Source organism: Mastomys coucha, chromosome X (assembly GCF_008632895.1).
Source record: "Mastomys coucha isolate ucsf_1 chromosome X, UCSF_Mcou_1, whole genome shotgun sequence".
In the NCBI taxonomy this organism is placed as follows: Eukaryota; Metazoa; Chordata; class Mammalia; order Rodentia; family Muridae; genus Mastomys; species Mastomys coucha.
The window spans coordinates 157,822,471-157,836,880 of record NC_045030.1 but is presented as its reverse complement, the minus strand read 5'-3'; the positions used below and the strand labels follow the sequence as shown (position 1 = coordinate 157,836,880).

General features: G+C 38.5%; 1 protein-coding gene across 1 annotated transcript in view; it reads right to left on the bottom strand.

Annotated features, from left to right (window-relative positions):
* The window catches only part of Pir (pirin), a 95,425-nt gene that overhangs the window by 34,598 nt on the left and 46,417 nt on the right, over positions 1-14,410 (bottom strand). The gene's annotated exons all lie outside the window — the stretch shown is intronic.

Sequence of the window (14,410 nt, the reverse complement as noted above, 5' to 3'; positions counted from 1 at the left end):
CCCAGCACTTGGGAGGCAGAAGCAGGTGGACTTCTGAGTTCAAGGCCAGCCTGGTCTACAGAGTGAGTCATACACAGCTGCTGGAACTGCAATTTAGTGCAAACACTTCGAACAAATATGGTTGACATGTAATGCAGAGGAATACATGAGTAACTTTTCACCCAACAATCCCACTTGTGAGTGTATTTCCAGGAGAAATGTCCACCAGAAGACACATAGAGGAAGCTTAACAGCCCTAACCTGAAAATATCAACATCAGGACTATTTCCCACAAACATGTAATAATAGAATAGATAACTGGATTATAATGCAATTTAACAGTGAACTAGTAGTGACGACAAAAACCTAACTTATGCAACAACTCAGAGGCATCGTGGAAGGATAAAATTGAGCAAATGAAGGTAGATTTCATACCTACAAAGTTTAGAACAAGGCAAAATTAGCATATGATATCAGAAGTCAGAAAAAGTAGTTGAGAACTTTAACTTCTAGGCTACACGAAGGAGCTCCACAAAGGAAAAAAACACCAAGGAGAGCCCAAGGGAATCTGCTGTTTGGTCTGGCTGCTTATTTCATGGTTTTTTTTTCCCTTGGTGAAGATTCTCCAAGTTGTATTCTCAATTTGTATACTTTTTTATATATAAATAGCATGTTCATAAAATCCTCATATGAAAACCACACATTTGTAACTAGACAATGAAGGAAGAATCTAGAGTCCAGAATTTACTACCTTTGATAAGGACATGATTTTGGAGATTTTGAAATCTATATATGGACATTTCTCCTGTTTTCAACATTGAATTTTCAGGACCAATCCACAGTGACTGCCATACAGCAGGTATTTTAGTAGACATTGTAAGATGTTTCACAATGGAAAATCCCAAGTGTAACCATGCATTCATTTTTTTTTTTTTTTTTTTTTTTTTTTTTTTTTTTTTTTTTTGGTTTTTCGAGACAGGGTTTCTCTCTGTAGCCCCGGCTGTCCTGGTACTCACTCTGTAGACCAGGCTGGCCTCGAACTCGGAAATCCGCCTGCCTCCGCCTCCCAAGTGCTAGGATTAAAGGCGTGCGCCACCACCGCCCGGCTCATCCCATGCATTCATTGACACTATACATAAGATATTCATTAATATCTTTACCTATATGCAGTCCCCTGCCTGTCTTCAGGACAAGTGCATTTGGTATGGTCAAAGAATATGTCTTTGTATTAAATTAGAATTATGAGTCATGAGGACAAACAAAGGATTTTTTCCTCTATGGATGTCTCCTATAGTAGTCTTAGTTTTTTGGATGTTCTGTTTTCACATGATGTGGAAGATCAAGCTGCATTCATTCAGTTTCAAAGACTACAACAACAAACCCCGGTACACACCTAAATGAAACCAAAAAGCCCTGTGACATCAAGTGCAATTTGAAGCTAAAGATTTACAACCACTGTGAAGAGTTTGAAGTATACGTAAAACAAATGCAGCACACAAGGGACATGAGATCTGGTTGTCTAAGGTCATTAGGTGTATAAGGCACCATCTGGAAAGAGACTGTTTTCAGCCAAAGATGACTTCTAAAGTTACCTCTTAAAACATCAGTAGTGAACTTCACATAGTATCAGATGACCCCCCTGCTCAGGCAACACTGAATTCTTTCAAAAGTCCCTAGTTTGGCTTAGGTATCTTTCCTCTGCCTCAGGAACAGGGTCAGTATCCCTACCGAACCTACAGCAACGAGATTAACCACAAAGAGATGCTTGGCTTAATTTTCATTAGCATGCTCCCAGAATGCAAGCATCTAAGAGATGGAAGACAGGAATGTTGTTTTGCCCTGGTTATTAGCAAAGGACGCATCTTCTTTTGGGTTTAATATACTCATCATAGGATCTTGTGGGGAGGCTTGGCTGGAGCTTATGTCTATTCAGGGCTGGAAGTTCTCTAGTCAAAAATGAATATGCTTCTCCATAGTGTAAGCTTTCAATTGCTCTTCTGATTTCTGAGACTAAGGCTGCAGAGAGGAGAGAATGTGGCTGGGATGAGGAAGGGCACTAGAGGTGTGGGCAGCCATTGGCTAACTGGCTTCATTCTCAGCCTCAAGGTTACACATTAGCTTTGCCTTCCTGGCTGTCTCCTTTTCTATCTTCCTACCAGCACCTCAACATAATCCACTCTATAAGAAAACCTCTCTAAGTAATTTCCCTCTCTAAGATGCAACCAAATGTACACAACACATACACACATTTCATATAGGAGCCAAGGGGAGGCTTTATAAAGCCACACATATACTATTGCAGTGACAAAGGGGACTTAATGAAAATTTCTTATTCATTTTAAAGGTGCTTTCTGGCAAGTCTAAAATATAATTTCCATTCTAAAATCCGTTTGTATTGAAAATTGTATCAAAGATATCAATACTATGAACAATCAACTGCCCACTCACCCAAGCCTAAATGCATATTTTTATTCTTTTATTCCCATGAATGTGTGTAGGTTTAATGATGGTTCTTAAACACTTTTTTCCTTTTTTATTGATTTAAGTTTTATTGCATTATAATGAGAAAAGATGCATAATATCAATTTATCTTAATTTGTTAACATTTAAAAATGTATTTTAAGTAAATAGAATTACATCACATTCTTCTTTCCCTTTTGTACCCCAACTCCTCCCAGAGACCCCTTCAATACCTGCAATACTTTTCTTTTTTTTAATTTTATAATATTCTTTAAAATTTATAAAATATTGGAATAATAAAAATGAGGATTATAAAAGTTGTTTGATATAAAACAATATTCAATTGAATAGTCTTATATAGATACGTGTCTACAGCAATACTGAAACTGCATACGTTTTTCTCAATATAAATTTTAAATAACTCCAAACATATTAACTGTATGGTTCTTAAACACTTTAACCTCCTTTCTAGCCCACCACCTACCAGAGGTAGTGGGAAAGAAAGAATACGAGGGAAAGTGGACCTGTTTTGAAAGGTTCTTTGGAGCAAATCTTATCTGTGTTGTCTCGAAATTGGCAGTTCAGGTCACAGGTTAGCAGCAGAAGCTCGAACACTTAATGGATACACCAGCAATCCAGTCCAGCAGAGTCAGGTTAGCAACAGTGGTGACATGACCAAGTAGAGGCAGGCAGGCATCAGCCTCAGCACAAGTTAGCAGGAAGAACCAAGGAGGAACACCAGGAAAAGTTCTAGGATATATCTCTCTCAGTAGAGTGAAGATCAGAGAGACTAACAAGTGTTACACAGCTAGCTAGCTGTACCAGAAAGCCAAGCTCAATCTCTGTCACTGTCCATCGAGTCCTATTTTTATCTCTCTAAACATCATATGTCCTCCACGGGTCTTACTTCAGCACATGCATTTCTCAGCTGACATCACTCTGCCAATCTGCCAGAGTCCGAGGAAGCAGCAAGAAACTGCAGCGCACCACCAGAAGTTTTTGGTGCATTTCTTTATATGGAATCCTGACAAATGGAGCTCAAATACACAATGTAAGCCGGACCAATACATGCATGTTGTTAACGAAGAATCTTTCATCACATGTCCTTTCACATGTTTGCTTTAGCAGAATGTCCTTTCTCCCATGTCTGCTTCAGCCAAATGTTCATTCAGAAATCTGCCTTAGCTTTTTACCTGCATCCACCTCAGGAAAACACCCCTTCACATGTTTGCCCCAGAAAAGCATTATCCAACCAATTTTCCAAAGAAACCTTAAGTTTCCACTTAAGTACACACCACACACACACGCACACACACACAATACAGGTTTTACTTTTTGTTGTTTTTGTTTGAAAAGCAAGAAGATTTTGAATTTTTTTTTTTTAACTATCTCATCTCTCTGGGATCTCAGTTGAAATAGCAGATATAAATTGTGTTTATTCAACTCCAAGACAATAATGTCAATCTCAAATGCACTTTGAGAAACTCTGGGCTTACTACTTTTATCGCATGCCAATAGGCACATTATATCCTTATGTTCTGTTTTTGTGTATTTTTATGTACAAGATTAAGGTATGAATAGTTATTCAAAGTAATGAGGACTTATCTATATCATATTGTCTCTCTCTCATTCATTGAGAGAGAACTAAATGTTCACTGGCTGTGTGTCTGTGATAAACTGAAAAAAACAATCCCTCAACAAATTTCAGTATGAACATACCAAATGAACTTAAATTCCAGCAATGAAATTGTTTTCTTTTACCTTTTTCTGGCTGTTAAGTGTTTGTTTGTTTGTTTGTTTGCTTGTTTTTGGTTTCAATTACCAGTGCCCATGAAGTCACAGACTTCCAAAGCTATTTTTCCTCCTTTCTTTTCATGTCATAATTCTTGACTGAAAATGTTTGGAAAAAGCTCAAAAGTATTTTAAACTTGTACTACTTAAAACCTTATTGTTTGGGAGCCATGAAATGAAGTTTCAAGAACATAAGCAATGTATCATAAGAGATTAAGGGTACATTTTACTAACCTACAAAAGGGGCACTGCCAATTCAATGGTAGCGGCTGGTCTCTATTTCTCTATAAAGAAGTCAGCATTAAATCCCTAATGAGTCTCAGGAAACACTTCTATAATGATCTCTAAACATCCAAGATAAAATAAGACCTCTTAAACCACTTCCTTCCAAAATCCAACTACCTTCATTTCTTCAAAGCCTTCACAGTTCCCCGGCTTGGTATCATACCCTTGTCAGGCTGGCTTCCTTCCTCCTCTTTTATTTATAAATCTGATCTTAATTAGGAGATGGAAATTACTCCCATATGGAACCCATATGCTTAAGAACATTTTCCCAGGACAGAGAGAGTTACATTTCTCTCTGTGACTGTGGCAATATGAAGTATCTTTCATTTTCCCACTGTTCCTTCCACAGATGAAGGTTGTCTGCTTATATTCCTGAGGGTTGCTCCTTCTTCCACCATATTGTGTGCCACTGAAAACAAGTGTCAGAGATCTAGTGTCACACGAGAAAGCTGTTTAAATACATTCATATTTCTTTCAGGGAGTTATTTTGTGAGTTTTTTTTTTTTTTTAAGCATCAACTTTATCATTTGACTATAATAGCTCAAGTAAGTGAATTAGTCTAAGGAGCTCCATGAGGGAAGAGCAATCCCCAGTCCTCTTTAAGAAAAGCAAGCAGAGTTGTTAGCATCTAAGCTATCATTATCCTACTGGGTCACCCTCTGAGTGCTGCCTATTGTGTTTTGTGGGTGTGGGGTATGTGTGTATGTGTGTACTGTTGCAAGCTTAAGATGAATATTATTGTAAACCTCTAACCATGTTTCTGGCTGTTTCCTTTATGGGTGAAATTAAGGGTCTCTAGGTCTAGACACCACAGCCCTAAGCAAATTTGTTAACATAATTATTTGGTTAGACATTGTTTTTTTTTCCTCTGAAAATATACACTGCTAGTCAGTGTCTTTTCTTGGGTCTATAATTTTGCTATACTTCAGAGCAGGTTTGAAATGCCATAGTTTTTACATCCAATCTGTTGTTACAAGGTTATATATTCTAACCAATCCCCTATTTGGACATTTCTATATTCTCCAGATTATAAACACAAAGTAGAAGAATTAATTACTAATGAGGAAAAACATAAAAACAAACTAACCTGCCTAAAACTTTTGAAAAGTGTATATATGGGTGTGTAAGAGTAAGAGAAAAGAACTAGCTTAAAAGCAATGTCTCTGTAGTACAAATATTTGTTTCTTTACTGAGGTAAAACATCATTACGTTACTTTCTTACAGTAACTGGCTTGCTTTCAACTAAATTATCTTTTATCAAGTCACTTAGGAAGCACCTATAAAAACAGTGTCCATCTCATTAAAATGCTGACCATCTTAGCTTTCGCTGAATTTAAGAAGCAGGAATTGGTATTGCCACACTTTTTAATTTGACACTTAGTTTGTATATTATCAATTTAACAAAGAATACTAACTATTGTTATTATAAGAATAATAATATATTGAACATATACTCTCTATATGTTCTACATATATTTTCATCACCTGAGTACAAGGCATCGAATAGGGACTTATTACGTGTGAGTTAGGCCACTTGGCCTTTCCTCTTTAAAAAAAAACAAAAAACTTTTTAGGAATTTTTTTATTTTACTTTGCATATTTTTTGCCTTCACATATGTATGTGCACCACATGTACACCTGGTATCTGAACAGGACAGAGGAGAGCACTGGCTCCCCTGGAACTGGAATTAGAGATGATTGCAAACAACCATGTAGGTACTGGAAATCAAACCTGGGTCCTCTGAAAGCAGCCAGTGCTTTAACTGCTGGGAGATCTCTCCAGCCCCATATTTCCCTTTTAAGAAACTGTGTGCTCATTAGCATATTGCTTTTTCTGGCTACCTATTAATTCCTTCTTTCAAAAACCCACTGATGGAAGGCCTATAACCTTCTATCTCTCTCCCCTTTTACCGCTCTTCTCTCATCAGTGCTAAGGCTTAAACTCAGCCTGTACACACCAGGCCAGCTCTCTAGCTGACAATCTGTAATATATTTCAGTCATTCCATTGGCTCAATCTTTCTCTGCTGGCAACATGGAAACATCTCAGTGGGGAAACCCAGGTGTTTATCAAGTGGCTCGGGGGCTCCATCTAACAGAAAGTCATTTAGCACACAAGTCGCTCCTAGAGTTATGTAGTACATCTCTCTTGTGGCTGTCCAAGCTCCTTGGTTTCCTCTCAGACACATTTCCATGCCTACACATGGAGAGCCATGCCTTCCAAGGCATGAGATTTTCCACCTTATTTATAACAAACTCCCAACTCATTGTTTAGAATAGACCAATGATCTTTAACAAAATGATGTCTTCTCTCTCCAACCTAAAGCACTCTAATTTTCTGAATTCTTGATTATCTTGAACAACTTCAGATAAGAAGGACAGACTAATTTCTATCCTCACTGTCAAAACATTATGGGAAAGACTAAAATCCTGTAAACTTATTTTGATGAATATATGAAGCACTACATAGAGAGAAGACTAGGAACTTTTAGACTACGTGTTAATGCCTCTGTGCAGTGTGGGAGTTGCGGAGGACCAGAAAGCAATGTGACCTCTATGGGCAATACAAGTTTCAGACAGGCTTGAGCATTGAGCTTCTTAACTGTCTGAGAATTTTGGACACAGTGAAATTATCCTTTGGTGTAGTTCCCATAGAATCATCTTCCAAGCAGACCTTTAATTAACAGTAACACTCTATTTCCTTTCCCCGCCTTTTGTTTATGGGAGAGGGAGTGAGGAGAGGAGGACTAAAGGGGATGAGAATGAGGATGCTGATGAAACTCAGAGACCTGAACGTTAACTGGGAACAGGGTCACAGTGAAACTGGAGTTTGATTTCTTCACCTTTTGAGTCTGTATCCTTCCCATAAGGATGCGCATGTCCTACCATCCTGGAAATTTAATCCAAGACAAAGAGAAAAACTCCATTTTCTGAAAAAAATAATACGTAGCCCAATAAAAGCAACAGTATAATGAGACTACAAACAGCCTCTATATCTGCCAACAAGGAGCTTTCCTATTCTTTGTCTCTAGTCCAGAGGCAATAAGCTCCAAAATTGAGTCAGCAAGTCTATTACACAATGCTAAAATATTCCTTACGGGGCATTATGATATTTTTAATCTGTATTGGCTCCATTTGGTATTTACTAAAATATTTTAAGAGTTCTTGCAAGAAAGTGCATCAAGATCTAACATGAGAAACTATTTGGCAAAGATAAGATTTCATTGAGCTCTGGGAGCCAATACCTTTGTATAGATAAGATCCCTCTTTGTATGATAAAGGGGAAATGCATCATGGGACAAGCCTTCTCCTCTGTGATTATTTGCAGGACATTCGGACACAGACAAGAAGTGGATGCATGTGCAGAGATCTGATGAAAGGTACCATTTTGATATAGGAGAAGGAACTTAAAGTTTTAAGTTTTGTAACATGAAAATTAAAAGTCGAGCCATGCCCAACAAATTTATGCACAAGAGTAGACAGAAGTGACAGAGAGAGTAAGGTTCACATGAAATGAGGCAAAATTCGGGAAACTTGGTATGAAGTCAAGGCCTTTGTGCAAAGAGCTTGGGGAATTCTTTGTACCTGGCTGGATTACAGCTTTGTAATTCACAGAGTAATGAAGTTTGAGAACTGGCTTTATTTCTGCCTGGCATTTGGATTCAAATTAAAAGGTCATAGGAAGATGGCTAGGTTTGAGAAGCATCAAACTGGATCAGCAATTTTAGACCTGCTGCCATGAGAAGTTCATTCAAATTCTCTAATGCTCTATTACAACAATGGGCAAGCTGAATGAATAGACATGTTCCTATTTAACTATCATACAAATGGGGTGGCAGTGGCCCCCTGTACATTAGGTTAAATTACATCCTGTGTTCTTTACCTTTCTACAGCAACCTAAGACCATTTGCCCAATACAGACTAGTGCCAAACTCAAATTCTGAAATGTCAAATAGCTTTAAAGCATTTTCAGCCACCTGGAACCTACCTACTTTATATGCTATGCAGCACAGATATCCCCAGTATCTTCCAGCCAAAGTGCACCCAACAACTGCTAGCCAGTAGCAAGACTAACCCTGCACCCATAGCTCTAAAAGCCTCAAACTGCTGTAAAACTTCACATCCAGATGCTCTGCCTGACTGGACATCACATGACCACCTAAGTCCTCTTACAGTTTGTCATCACTTATTCAGGAATTCTTTTTTTCTATTTCCTCATGCCACCGTCCCTGGAAGGTTTCTCAGCTGGGAAGGAGTTCCCTCCTCATATAACCCTGCCCAAGCACTTCCCAAATTGATTCTCTGTGTTGCTACCTATCAGGAAGATAAACTCTCTTCCTTGACCCATCCTCATTCCCATACCAACCCACTCAAAATGAAATAACCATTTCAATTACTTCCAAAAGTATCAAATATACAGTGGAAAATTTCTGTTATTCATAAACATCTCACAGAAACTGAAAACTACTTACCAAATACGCTGAATAGATGGAACCTGTGGAAGAGGTCAGTACTTATTTCTAGGTCAGGGTGGGAGCTGCTCGTGAATTCTCAATCAAGTAGGAAGTGGTTGGCCACTTAACACAGATCCACATGGGTTAAGTTTTTTTTTTTCCTCTGAGCCCTTCAACATTCATCTCTCCTCCTATGTTATCTTTAAAGTTTCCACAGCAGCTGAGGTGTGCACTTAGCTGAAAATCTGATTGGTATTGGGGAATGCTGAACAGGTAAGGACCCACTGTAGGCTCATGGTCAGTTTCTCAAACAAGGTCGTATAGTTAAAATTCATATTCTATTATTTATTACATAAGTAACCCTGGGCAGGTTGCTAACCTGTCAGTATCCCTCTGCATCATCTGGACAGAATATGAGTGAACACATGGTGTACCTCAGCTGGGTCTCTCAGCTTCAGTACTTCTGGACCCTTAGTTGTTGCAACTACTGTGTTGCCACTATTGCCATCCACTCACATGGTGCCTCCCTCATTACCACTAAGTTCTGATAACCTCAGTTGCCCTTGCAGTGGTGGAAGCCACGGCAGCTCCTTGACCTGACTAATTTACTGAGGTTCTGAATCTCCTTCACCACAAGATTTAGGTGAAGAGCGAAAGCACAAAGTGTGGTTTGCAGTCTCTTCAGAAGCTACCAAATGGGGCTAGAGAATACAGATCAGAAGAGTAAAGAATCCCCATTCCCCAAACAGGCCAATCATTGACCAAAAGAGGTTGGAAGGTGTGAAAGAATAGTTAAATTTCTGGTTCTTACACCTTTAGAAAGTTCTGAGACATTGTTTTGAAATAGGCATTTTATGTATCTGTCTCTGTTTCTTCCTTGCTCATACTGCTTTGGAAGTGTGTATTGGTTAGTTTAGTTTAGTTTGTTTTGTTGTCAATTTGATACAAATGAGAGTCATTTAAGAAGATGGACTTTACTTGAAACGATACCTACAATAGATTGGGCAGTAGGTAAGTCTATGGGGAATTTTCTTAATTCATAATTAGTATGGGAGGATCTAGCCCACTGAGGACAGTGCCACCCTTGGGCAAGAAGTCCTGAGACTTACAAGAAAGAAATGTGAGCCTTGAGAACAAACCAGTAAGCAGTATTCCTTCAGGGCCTGTAGTTCAGTTACTGGCTCAAGGGTCTTTCCATGAGTTCCTGTCCTGGCTTTCGTTGGTGATGGACTGTGATCAGGATACATGAGCAGACACAAACCAACTTGCTTTCAGTCATGTTTTACCACAGAAACAGAAAGAGAACTAGGACAAAGTACAGCTAAGTCTTGTTTATGTCTCTGCTTTCCAAAGAACTTAAGTTGAATCAAGACCAAAAGACTTGATAATATAAAGTATTCAGGACACTACCACCCAACACACTTGCTACTTAGCCACTTATGTCCATTGAACACATGAGATGTGGAAGGCTATACTGAGTATTAAAATGCTCATATCCTTTGAGCTTATAATGGTATTTTTAATAAAATGTCCCAAGTTGAGATTTACAACTCAAATAAAGGATTTATTACTGGGTGAGTAATTGTAACATTGCTTATGATAAGAAATGTTGACTTGTGATTTTTTTTAAAGTATCAAGATGAGGTTCAAAGGACAAGGATATATATGTATAATATATTACTCAAATATTAAATTTGATATGACATTTTATTGTAAAAGTAGAGAGGTGGCTTATAATTTAACAGTATTCTTCAAGTCTTCTTTTCTTTAAAAAAGTTTTTCATACAATATATTTTGATCATATTCTTTTCCCTCCTTTAACTCCTCCCAGATCTTCCCCCACATCCCCACCCACCCAACTTCATCATGGTCTTTCTCTATATATAAATATATAAAAAATCAAAACAAAACAAAAAACCAGTAAGACTGAAAATAGCCCCCGCCCCAAAAAAAGTCCACAAAAATCTGGAATCATCCCCTTTGTGTTAGCCAACTACTCTTGGGCACAGGGCCTGCCAATTGATTGGAGTAAATAGATTTTCCACTTCCCAGCAGCTACTAAATGCAAATAGCTTCTTGGTAAAGTTTCAAAAAATTAGGAAATTCTTAAATTGTAGGTTACTTTCATTATGAGGTCTGATTTAGACCTTGTACTTCATAAACCCATTAAGGTTGCTAGTCATTTTCATTTCACTTGTCAAGAAGTTCGAAAGACTTGTCAATAAAGTCTGTTACTGTGTAACGCCTTATGATAAGGGAATGTGGGAGCAGGAAATCATAGATAAGAGTGAGGAAAGCCAATATTTAGTAAGTACACTCTGTGCTGCTACATTCAAATAATTCAGGGGCTATGTAATAGCATTTCTACTTGGAAGATGAAGAATCAAAGGCTGAAAATCATTTAAAATGTTTTGCTTCTGGGTTACAAAGATACTAAAATGGCAGAGATGAGGTCTGAACACACAGCCCACAGTCTTTTGAGTCTATCACACCATTGGCCAAGGGGCTATGTAATTCTAGGTATAGTTTTGGTAATGTGGTAATCCAATTTTTCACATGTTAGGTCTCCCTAGAATCTTTCCAGCCACACAAACCTACACAAACCACCTAAAAAGCAGACACCAATCTCATTCTTTCTCTCTTTGCCCCCTCTCCTTTCCTCCTTCTTCTTTCCTTGATTGTATGGGATTGAATTGGTAGTAGATCACAGACTATAACACCAAGAAATATGATTCTCTCTATCTATGATAGATGATATATGATCTATCTATGATAGATGATATATTATATATCTATGATATCATCTCATAGATATTATTATTGAGTAATAATCAGCAGAGAGGAAGTAATAAACCCACCAAAGTCTTACACTCAATTCCACACTCTTATCTACACTTGACTGGAAAGGGGGATAGTGCTTGCATCCCCATGTGATTATTTTATCAGTCTATGTCTTAATTCATTCTAAACTCAGAAGAGGAAGAAAACAAGTATCCATCCTCTTGTGGTCTTTTCAGCTCTCTGTATTTGACATCTATCAAATTCCAGCTCCTTGTCAATACACTCCTTTTACCTGGCTGACAACTAATCTGCCAGCTAAAACCAATGCAAATATCTAGTGACACTCACCAGAAACTCTTGCTCAAACCTTCTTTTAGACTGATAAGTACCAGATGGCTTCAAATCAGTATCTCAGCCAAGTTTTGTTAGTCCAAGACATTCGAAGTCTCCCATGATAGAAAGCGTTGTTGGCAAGTACTGATTTCTGACAGGCAGATATGCCACTGCCAGAAAGGAAGGCTAATTGGAAGAAGAAGGCATCCAGAAAGACATAATTGGCTGAAAGCCCATTAGTGAGGATGGAGTGAGACAGTCTGTAAGACCCCTAATGCACTGAACATGCAGCTCAGTTGATAGAGTGCTTGCCTAATAAGGACTAAATCCAAGCGTAGCATAAAAACGTATGCATTGCTGGATACTAGTAATCCAAACACATAAAAAGTGTGCATGATGGGGAGGGGGATAGGAGCTTGAGGTCTTCCTTTGTTATGTAGGGAGTTCAAATTCAGTACAGAAGCCCTTGCCTCAAAAGGAAAGGGAGAGAGGGGGGAGGGGAGGAGAGGGGAAGGGAAGAAGAGAACAGAAAAAAAGAAAAAGAAAACCTTATGCCAAAAGGGTGGAAGGCCCAGAAATGACTGGCTATTTTTCTTCCTCCTTTCCACAACCTAGCTCTTCCTCTTTCTTGTGGAACACTTATTTGTAATTAGAGAAGCATGGAAGGAGGTCAGGATGATGAAGCCAGTATTCATGTTAGAGACTAAAGATGAGACAAATGCTAACCAGATGCAGGTGCTTGAAGGTTTTAGGGAAATGATCCTTGCTGTGGACTTCAGATTGGTTCCCTTCAAAGAGAAACACTGAGATCTCTTGAGTTACTATCTATAGTTGATCCAAGAAAAAAAAAAACCTTATGACTATCATGGTTTCCTTTCATAATGTTAATCCTCATTGTCTATAAAGAAAGAAAATAAGGGCTTTTAGAATTTCTAGAGAAAGGCAGATTATAATTGTTCACTTTCCCAATAATTCTGGACAAGCTAGACATTAATCAACGGAGGATGCACTCCATGTGGAACAGCTATATTCTCAACATGAAAGACTCTCACACACATGAAAACAAGCTGCTGGGCAGTTTTATATAAAAAGATGATAACTTGACCAGATTTCATGCTTGAGACAACAAATGTGTGTTCTGAACATTAGTTTAACCCTGCTTCACACCATGGCATAAAAGCAGTCTTAATTGTGCTGTCTTCTATGCTTCTTGTTAACATATTCATGTATGTGCACGTGTGTTTTCGTGTATGTGTGTGTATGTGTGTGTTTCCGTCTTGGTGAGAGTGTAGATGTCTAAACATGCATGTAGAAGCTAGAGGTCAAGACTGGATGACTTCTTTAAATGCTTTCCACCTTATTTTCTGAGACAGAACTCTCACTGAAAGTAGAGCTCACTGATTCAACTGGACTGACTGACCAGCAAATTCCACAGACCCTCCTCTCTCCACCTTCCTAGTGCTCACATTACAGGGGCATTTCTTTAGAAGATTCATGTTAACTGCAGGAAGATGTTGTGCAAGTCCCTGGAGCTGGACTTGCAAATGCCTGTGAGCCTCCCAACATGGGACTCTTGACTGCTGAGCCACCTCTCCAGCCCATGGCCACTTTGTTTACTTGTTTTTTTTTTTCTTTTGACGGGATCAAACTTAGGTCCTCATGCTTGTACAGCAAGCACTTTACCAACTGAGTCATCTCCCCAACCCCTCTCACACACTCATCTGCCAGGTTAGTTCTCTCTTTTAGGCTTGGTCCTGCCTTGCTTGACCCTTACATTGGACTGAGCCTCCTACTCTGCCTTCCCATGAGCTCACCACATTCACTAGTCTGCAACCTCATCACAGCACACTCCTCTCTACAGCTGATGTGTCTGGCCCTCCCAGTACACCTTTACACTCTGCTCATACCTTCACATGTCTCATATAGCTGGCCCATAGTACATGTTAGCTGGGCTTGGGTGAGTTAATGGTATTTTTTTCTGGGAAATCCTTTTTCATTTTTCATGGATGATTTGGGAAGACCTTACAGTAATGGTAAGTGTGTTCTTCTTTATCTCATCTCTCTAAGCTAAGAGAATGGCCCTGGATTTGCAGTATATGCGGAAAAGGATTCTCTATAGTTTTAGAACCAAAACATTCTCCTCTTTTTAAAATACAGTAGCAACTTCATGCTTTATAGCATGTTTGAGTTAGAATTTTAAGACACTTGAATTACTTATTCCATATCAATAGTAGTAGATTAATTTTTTTGGAAGGGTATTGTTTTCATTAGATATTTTCTTTATTTACATGTAAATTTCTCCTTTCCCAGTTTCCCCTCCAAAAAACAA